Source organism: Gossypium hirsutum, chromosome D03 (genome assembly GCF_007990345.1).
Source record: "Gossypium hirsutum isolate 1008001.06 chromosome D03, Gossypium_hirsutum_v2.1, whole genome shotgun sequence".
Taxonomy (NCBI): Eukaryota; Viridiplantae; Streptophyta; class Magnoliopsida; order Malvales; family Malvaceae; genus Gossypium; species Gossypium hirsutum.
Window position 1 is genome coordinate 23,638,805 of NC_053439.1, and position 10,215 is coordinate 23,649,019.

The 10,215-nt window shown below is 34.7% G+C and overlaps 1 non-coding gene across 1 annotated transcript; it reads right to left on the bottom strand.

The window, feature by feature from the left end:
- Nucleotides 1–1,649: 1,649 nt before the first annotated feature.
- Nucleotides 1,650–1,756, bottom strand: LOC121215744 (small nucleolar RNA R71). Its single transcript, XR_005911719.1, has one exon. It is a non-coding gene; the product is annotated as a small nucleolar RNA R71 (small nucleolar RNA).
- Nucleotides 1,757–10,215: the final 8,459 nt, after the last annotated feature.

Sequence of the window (10,215 nt, forward strand, 5' to 3'; positions counted from 1 at the left end):
GCCATCAGCAAAGAAGCAAAGCAAAGGGATGAAGGAGCCTCGTCAGTCAGAGTCTTCGGTGATAGCCACTCGGAATTGGGTTTAATCCTCTTTTTCTTTAATTTAATATAAAGATGTTTTCTATGTGTTCTTTGTTCTTATTTACAATAATGTTAGCTTAATTTTATTTAAGCTAGGATGATTGCTTTGATTAAATAATATTTATTTGATTCATGCGTATAATGTTTGTGCCTCAATCGATCATGTTTTCAATTAAAATCAAGTCTGTATTTCGTTCATATGTGATTGAAATGCACCTGAATTAGCTAAGTGATCCTGATCAGACGACGGCTAATGGACACATAATTGAAATTTGCATGCTGAATTTATATCCTAACCCGATTAAATTGAATGTTACATAACAACTCTGACCAAGCTCTGTTATCTTCATAGTTTTTAGATTTGTGTGATTAAATTGTTTCAAACCTAACACGTCCTTGTTACTTCACATGAATGCTAAGAAACCCTTAGTAAATAAGGATTAGTAAAATGCATATTTACTAAGTAACGAATTCTGAAAGGACCTAATGTGGTTTCCAAACTCATGAAAGATCGAGTTGCCATGGATGTTTTTCCGAATGTTATTAAGCATGTTGATAATAAATTGAGTTTAATTAAAGTAATTTTCGTAGTTTATTTATGTTATAATTGTTTCAAATTGTGTTTAATTTTACTAAAACCTATTTCATTCATATAGTTTGCATACTTAAGATAATTTGCATTAGGGATCATTGCATTTAGTTCAATATATTTTAATCACCACTTCTCAACTATATTGTGTTTTTATTTACCAAATTGTTAATATAATTTTACAAATTAAGTGACTTAGCACAAATACAATCCCTGTGGAGACAATAACTGAATACTTACTTATTACTTGATAATGACTGTGTACATTTGCACAAACCTGTGCGTTAGAAGTTTTTGGCACCGTTGCCGAGGATGGTAAACTATTGCCATAGTCTTTTTTTTCGTGAAATTATTTATTTTCAATTTGATTTATTTCTAACACTACTAAGTTATTCTTTTTGATTTTTGTGATTTTCTTTCCAGGTGTTTATGAGCATATATAGAATTATCGATTTACTCTCTGTAGACCTTAAAATTGAGTGAACTTTCAGACAAAGAAGACATGAACGAACAGCTCAAAGACAAGTTGAGATAGACCTTGGAAATCAGAATCAAGACCAAGGTAGTGAAGCCGATCATGTACGAAATCCTATCCTCATTGCCAATGACAGGGATTGATGCATCAGACAATATGTTGTGCCACTTTTCAGTGAGTTAAACCTAGGAATTAGAAGGCCAGATATTCAAGCAACCAAGTTTGAATTGAAACCAGTGATGTTTCGAATGCTACAAACGGTGGGCCAATTTAGTGGTATGCCCATAAAGATCTACATCTCCATCTTTGATAGTTTATGGAGGTGAGTGATTCATTCAAGATAGCCTGTGTGACTGAAGATGCACTGAGGTTGAAGTTGTTTTCGTACTCATTGCGAGATCGAGCACAAGCATAGCTCAATTCATTGCCACCAAGTTCCATATCTACATGGCAAGAATTAGCAGAGAGATTTTTGGTTAAGTATTTTCCACATTGGAAAAATGCTAAGTTAAGGAACAGGATCACAACTTTCAAACAATTGGATGACGAGTCTTTGTATGAGGCTTGGGAGCGATTCAAGGAGTTACTTCATAAGGGTTCTCATCATGGGATTCCTCATTGTATCCAGTTGGAGACAATCTATAATGGTCTCAATGTACATACAAGATTGATGGTAGATGCTTCCGCGAATGGTGCAATTTTGTTTAAGTCTTATAATGAGGCTTATGAGATCATCGAGAGGATCGCGAGTAATAACTATCAATGGCCAACAAATCGAACAACTTCAGGAAGACGTGTAGCTGGAGTTCATGAAGTTGACTCCCTCACTTCGTTATCAGCTCAGGTATCATCTATTTCCTCTATGATAAAACAGTTAACCGCTAATAGTACTAATACTTCTGTAGCTCAGCCACCAAGTCTATTTGAAGTAGTTTCTGGTGTGTACTATGAGGAAGGTCATTCTTTTGAGAATTGTCCATCAAATCCTGAGTCAGTGTACTATGTGGGGAACCAATATCAAAATAGGAGTGGACAAGGACCCAAGTCCAACTTCTACAATCCTTCATGGCGTAATCATCCTAACTTTTCTTAGAGCAACCAAGGAAATGGACCGAACAACAACTTATTACAGTAAAGACCCAACCGATCTCAAGGTTTTAATCAGCAAGCTCCAAAACCACCTTAAGCTGAGGCATCAAATAATTTGGAGAACTTGTTGAAAGCGTACATGGCAAAGAATGACGCTTTGATCCAAAGCCAAGCAGCAACGCTGAAAAATTTGGAAAACCAAATGGGTCAGTTAGCTACGGAGCTACGTAATAGACCGCAAGGAACCTTGCCGAGTGATACTGAGAATTCGAGAAATTTGGGTAAAGAATATATCAAGGCAATGGCATTGCGAAGTGGTAAAATTGTAAAACCCCGATTGATTGATCTTGAAGATAAGCTCGTTGAGAAGAATCAACCAGCTGTTGAAGTTCCTACACCGAAGGAATTAGAATCTGCAAAGTCTGACAAGGTAAACCTCAACTTAGTGAATTCAAATATTTTAACATCTTCTTTGGATGCAGATTTACCTATTCAAAAAAGTTGTCGAGTTCAACCAAAAGTTCCATCATCTCCATATCCGCAAAGATTGCAGCAAAACAAGCAGAAATAGGAGGTGCAATTCAAGAAGTTTTTGGATGTTCTGAAGTAGTTACACATCAATATTCTGTTGGTGGAGGCTTTAGAGCAAATGCTGAATTATGTGAAGTTTATGAAGGATATAATCTCCAGGAAGAAATGACTGAGTGAGTATGAGACTGTTGCCTTGACAAAGGAGTGCAGTGCATTCCTGCAGAACAAATTGCCACCGAAATTGAAAGACCCAGGAAGCTTTACTATACCCTGTAACATTGGCGAATCTTACTATGGTAAAGCTTTGTGTGACTTAGGATTGAGTATCAACTTGGTGCCTAAGTCTATTTTCAATATGTTAGGGATAGGTGAAGTAAGATCTACAACTGTGACACTTCAGCTAGCGGATCGATCTTTAGCATATCCCAAAGGAAAGATCGAGGATGTTTTGGTAAGAGTCGATAAATTTATTTTCCTGTTGATTTCATTATCTTAGATTTTGAAGCAGACAAGGAAGTGTCGATCATCCTTGGAAGACCTTTCTTAGCAACGGGAAGAACATTAATTGATGTGTAGAAAGGAGAACTCACAATTTGAGTTCAAAATGATCAGTTCTTAAAGCGATGAATTCTCCCAATATGGTAGAGGAGTGTTCAGTTATGGAAGAGATAGAAACCTTGGTCTCTATGGAAAGAAATTTTGAAGAAGATTCATTGGAGAAAGCCTTAGATCTTGACCTTTTGGAGGATGAAAAAGGTGAAGAAAACATGGCTTTCATGGAAACCAATCTGGGAAATTTTATTTAATCCACAGGGTTTGAACCGTTAAAGTTGGAAGTCAGAGAATTTGTGCAATCTAAGTTGTCAATTTAAGAACCACCTAGACTCAAACTAAAGGTACTTCCTTCCCATTTGAAATACGTTTATTTAGGTGATTATTCTAGTTTGCCTGTGATTATTTCAGCAGAACTGACAAAAGATCAATAGGAGCAACTAATTGCTTTTCTAAGGAAATTTAAGAAAGTAATTGGTTGGACCATAGCTGATATTCAAGGTATAAGCCCTTCTTTTTGCATGCATAAAATCATTTTAGAAGAAGGTGAAAGAGCTCAAATTGATGGGAAAAGGAGGCTCAATCCTATTATGAAAGAAGTTGTGAGAAAGGAAGTGAACAAATGGTTAGGTGCAGGAATCATCTATCCTATTTTAGATAGTTCGTGGGTAAGTCAGTGTAGTGTGTGCCGAAGAAAGGTGGAATCACAATTGTTGAAAATGAGAGTAATGAGTTAATTCCAACAAGAACTATTATCGGTTGGAGAATCTGTATTGATTATGGAAAGTTGAAAAAAACCACTCGGAAGAACCATTTTCTATTGCCTTTCATGGATCAGATGTTAGATCGACTAGCATGTAATGAATTCTATTTTTTTTTAGATGGCTATTTAGGATATAACCAAATAGTTGTAACCTCGGAGGACCAACATAAAACAACCTTTTCTTGTCCATACAGTACGTTTGCTTTTAGGCGAATGCCTTTTGGTTTATGCAATGCACCTGCAACTTTTCAACGATGCATGATGGCAATATTTACTGATATGGTTGAAAATTTTGTTGAGGTTTTCATGGATGATTTTTCTATTTTTGGTAACACTTATGATATTTGTTTGAGTAATTTGGCTAAGGTACTAAAGAGATGCGAAGAGACGAATCTTGTCCTTAATTGGAAAAAATGTCATTTTATGGTCAATGAGGGGATTGTCTTAGGTCATAAGATCTCAAAAAAAGGAATTGAAGTCGATAAAGAAAAGGTTGACGTAATTGAAAGATTACTGGCCCTAATAAATGTGAAAGGAATCAGAAGCTTCTTAGGCCATGTCGATTTTTATCAAAGGTTTATTAAAGATTTCTTGAAAATTTCTAAACCATTGTGTTTGTTGATAGAGAAAGATACAGTGTTTGATTTTAACAAAACATGTTTGCAAGCTTTTGAAGAGCTAAAGAAGCGGTTAACCTTAGCCTCAATAATTGTTACACTTGATTGGAACTCATCTTTTGAATTGATGTGCGATACAAGTGGCTATGCCGTTGGAGCTATGATGGGTCAAAGAAGAAATAAAGTGTTTCACCCTATTTACCATGCAAGTAGAACTTTGACGGGAGCCCAACATAATTATATGGTAATCGAAAAGGAACTCTTCACTATAGTTTTTGCTTTTGACAAATTCCGCTCATATCTTATAGGTACCAAAGTTATAGTATTTACTGACCATGCGGCCATTAAATACTTGCTCACAAAGAAAGATGCAAAACCAATGTTAATTTGTTGGATACTTTTACTCCAAGAATTTGACCTTGAGATACAAGACAGAAAAGGTGTCGAAAATGAAATAGTTGATCATTTGTCGAGGTTGGAGTAAGATAAAGTAACTCAGTCATGTGTGCCTATCAACGAGAATTTCCTAGATGAACACTTATTTGAGGTAAATCGAATTCATGAAATACCCTGGTTTGCTGATTTTTTCAATTATCTTGCATGTGGAAAAATTCCTTGAGAAATGACATACCAACAAAGGAAAAAATTCCTTCATGATAGTCAGTATTATCTTTGGGAGGATCCGCTTTTGTTTAAATAATGTGCAGATAATATAATCTGAAAGTGTGCAGCTGAAAGCGAGATTGCTGAGATCTTGTATCATTGCCATTCATCTCCAAGTGGGGGACACTTTGGTGGTTCACGTACTGTAGCAAAGATTTTGCAAGCAGGTTTTGCAAGCAGGTTTCTTTTGGCCTACACTATTTAAAGATACTTATGCTTATGTGAAGATTCCAAAGGAGTGGAAATATATCAAGGAGGACTGAGATGCCGTTGACAAACATTTTGGAGATTGAATTGTTCGACATATGGTGCATTGACTTCTTAGGCCTATTTCCTTCTTCGTATAGGAACAAATACATCTTAGTTGTTATGGACTATGTATCTAAGTGGGTTGAAGCTGAAGCATACCCTACATATTATACTAAGGTAGTCATGCAATTCCTACATAAGCATGTGTTTACACGATTTAGGACACCAAGAGATATTATTAGTGATGAAAGTTCTCACTTTGTGAACAAATGGTTTAAGTGGTTGCTTGACAAATATAATGTGAAGCACAAGATTGCTATTGCCTATCACCCCAGTCTAATGGGTAAGTTGAAAGAGTGAATCGCGAAATCGAAGGTATCCTTAAAAAGGTAGTACGCCCTATCAGAAAAGATTGGTCTCGAAGGCTCGATGATGCATTATGGGCCTATCGAACAATATTTAAGACTCCGCGAGGAATGACTCCTTATTGGTTAGTCTTTGGAATGGCATGCCATTTGACGTTAAAGTTGGAGAATAAAACTCACCGGGCTTTGAAGCAGTTGAACTTTGGTCTTAAGCAAGCCAGTGAGAGAAGGATGTTACAGCTTGATGAGTTGGAAGAGCTGAGGTTGTTTTCCTATGAGAATGCAAAAATGTGTAAAGAAAGATCAAAGAGATGGCATGATAGTCATATACAACCTCGCAAGTTTAAAGAAGGTCAGAAGGTTTTGTTGTTTAGTTCATTGTTGAAGTTATTTCCTGGGAAGCTTAAATTCTGATGGAAACGACCTTATACCATATACCGAGTTTATCCTTATGGAGCTATTGAATTATAAAACAATTACGGAATTACATTTAAAGTTAATGATCAACGTCTCAAACACTACTGGGATGGTGAAGTTGAGCGAGTTGAATCCTCACTCAAATTAATAGACCTTTAATTTTTCATGAACTCATTTTGTAAATAAATAAATAATAAGAACTTATTTTCTTAACTTATTACATTTAATTAATTCTGTCTAAGGAGATTGAAACTTAAGCGGGACCGCTGTGACCCCTCCAACCTTTCCTGGGAATTCATTTAATGTAATTTGTTAAGAAGAAAATTTCTAATTAAGACTTAATTTTTTTAAAAATTTCATTTGTTCTATTTAAATTTTAAATTTTTATGTGAATAAAGGGGATCAAATTTGGCCCAAGTACTAATCAATTTTTTTTAGTAAGATACAGTCTAAGTTTGAGGCCCAAGACAACAAAAAGGAGGGAAAAATCCATTCCTTGCCTTACACCCATTGCCTACCGCCCAATTAACCCTAATGTAGCTAATTTTTTTCTACATGTTGCCCTAACTTTTCCTATATAAACCCCTTTCCATTCTCCTAATCTTCATATTCCTCAAAGCAATTTGCTTACACCCTAAAATCTCTAAATTTCCCTTTTGTACCGTCAACCTCAAGTCTCGAAAGAAACCCTAGTTCTCTTCCCTTTTTGCTGAAATTCCCTATTGTCGTCGTAAGATTTTTTCCATAGCATGTTCTACTTACTTTGTCGATTTCTCTTTTCTCTTTTGTGCAAAAAGTTTTCCGAATTTTTGGGTAAAGATACCATGTCTCGCAAAAGAACCAGATCTTCAAAGACTACTCCTAAAAACCCGATTTTGATCGATGAAGAAGTGAAAGAGAGATTTGATTCAATCTTCAAGCATCAACCTATGATGCCGGAAAAAGGTTTTGACTTAAAGAGTAATGATTTGATGGTTGTTCATATATTGATTAGAAAGAAAATCAATGCTCTCAAGTGGGAACGATTTTGTGATACTCGTTCACTTCTCGATGATGAACTAGTTCAAGAATTCTATGCTAGTTTGACTACGCAAGATGCTACTGAAGTCATCGTTCGAAAGAAACAGGTACCTCTTACTTCTAAGTCCATCAATGATTTGTTTAATTTACCTGATGTTGAAGAAGATAAGTACTACCCTATGGTGAACAATATCAATTCGCATTTTCTTCAACAAGTGCTTGATGTTGAGATAAATTTGGGATCCCAATAGATTATAAGAAAGTATGGGAGCCATTCTTGTCTAAGAGAATACTTAAAACGAGTAGCAAAGGTATGGTTTTATTTCATTCGCTACAGTTTTATGCCTATCTCACATAGTTCCACCATCTCGATGGAACAGATGCTTTTGTTATATGCAATTTTGATAGAAAAGTCCACTAATGTTGGGAAAATTATCCTCAAGGAGATTCACGATTGTGCTGAAAAGAAGGCAGGAAGTGCTGATTTCCCATCATTAATCACTTCACTTTGCTTAAAATCCTTTGTTAAAACACAAGCAAATCTGAAGGGGCGATATGTTCAAGGATGCATTACAAATTATGATCTTGAAAGATTAGTAGAGAGGGTGTATGAACTGAATCAAGGAGAGCAAGAAGATCCAACTGAGCCGGATACAAAGGAGTCAACAGATGGAACTAAAACTGAAGCTAATTCAGTCACAGACACTAAAGAGGAAGAATCTGATAAGGAACCAAACATTCTTGAACCAAGGGTTGAGCTAAAAGAAGAACTAATCAAGCCAAGTGTTGAACCTGAATATACAACTCCCATGCCAACTTCTATAAGTACTTCAAGGAAATCGAAGTTGTCAATTTTGATGGATATGTGTAAGTTCATGCACAATCAACAACAAACTTATTGGAGATATTCAAAAATTAGAGATGGCTCAATTCGAAATACTTTTAAGAATATCTCTAATAGTTTTGTTCCTAAGTTCCCAGATTCTATCTTTGAGACATGGACAAAAGATACTGACGATGCAAGCAGAGATGGAGCTAAAGAAGACAAGGGGAATAAGTTAGAAAGATAAAAGGGGGAATTCTTGTCATGTTATTTATTTAATTATTTTTAGGTCTTTAGGAATTTATTTCTTTCGTAATTAGGATTTAATTTCTACAGAATAAAACATAGAAAACATGAACAAACTTAACACTTCTTTAGAAAGAATAAGACTAAGTGATGTGGTAATGGGAATGAACTTGTCTAGGATTGGGTTATTAGGGAAGACTTGGTATTTAAGTAGTCTTAAATGACTCACCTCTCTTTCTTTACAACCCTACCTGGTGTTCAGTTTTCATTCATTACTTTGTTTTTGCAATAAGGACATTGCTTCTTTTTAAAGGGGGTAAGGCAAATAAATTGCTCAAACTTTTAAATTTTTTTCAAGTATGCTTCAATTATTTCTTTCATAAGCATGTTTTAATAAATGCATGTTTAGAGATATTTTTTTGTTACTGAGATAGTTTGTATGCAAGTATGAATGATGATTTTATCTAAGTGAAAGTATGTTATCATGAAGAATGGAATGCTTGTATGATCTTAGCCTTAGTAATGTTTTCCATGAAAACTTAGTTTCTTTTGAGATTAGACAAGCATGAAGGTTTATATCTTTAGAATTGACTTGGTAACATTCTTGAGGCGAAATCCTAGGGGACATAAAAATCTAAAATGATATAGACACTACTTCTTTGGACTGTTTGAGCCTTTTCAAGCCAACCCTATGATATTAGACCCTTGAAACTGTAATTTTGAGCTTAAAGGCATGTTTTTGCAATTAACCTACATTATAAGCCAGTTACCATCTTTTTAAAATTATCCTAATTTTGTGCACGTATCTTAACTAAAGTTGTCTTGGGAATCAACATTTGAGGAAATTTTCATAAAGATATATGTGCTCATGCTTAAAAAAAAGAGCGAAGAAAAGTTCTCTCAGTCTCCAAAACGGAAAAATGTATGAGCTTGAGTTCAAAATAAGTTTGGGGGTGTTCCAAAGGTTCACTTAAAGAAAAATGTAGTATTACGAGAAAACCAAGACAAAGTTAAAGGTTAAGATTTTTAAAACCGAAATGTCCCATCTCTTAAAATCCCTACCTTTAACTGAGCCCCATTACAACCTTATAGAAGACCTATTGATTTGATGATTATGTCACCTACATTAGTGGAGAGGAAGTCCTAAGTTCAACATATGAATTTCATTAATAAGCCGTGTGATGTTTGCTTGATTGATAGGAAATTATGTTGAATGAAGAATGTTATCTATGGCTATGACATACATACAATCAATGATTCATGTTGGCATATTTTGACACTTAGTATAATCTTAAGGAATGTTTGCATATGAATTACTTGTTAATAAAGAAGATCGATAAGCATGAAGTCATGATTATGGGACAAAGATTGATGCTGCTTACACAGTTAGCAATTTTGCCTCAGCAAGATCTTTTACTGTGCATAAACATTACTCGGGACGAGCAATGATTTAAGTTTGGGGGTGTGTAAACTAAAAATTATATAGAATTTTTCCTATGTAATTTATCACCTTTTTACTTAAATCCATTGTTAAAACTAAGTAATTATTTAATAAATTAATGAAATATGTGAAAACATGAACTTAGGACATAAAAATTATTAAATTGTGATTTTATGCTTTATTATATAGTTTTCATGCAATAAATGACTTATTTTATATTAATTTGAATATATTATTTTTTAAGACATAAAGTGGGCAATGCATGATTAAATTAAATAATAAAATATAAAATTAT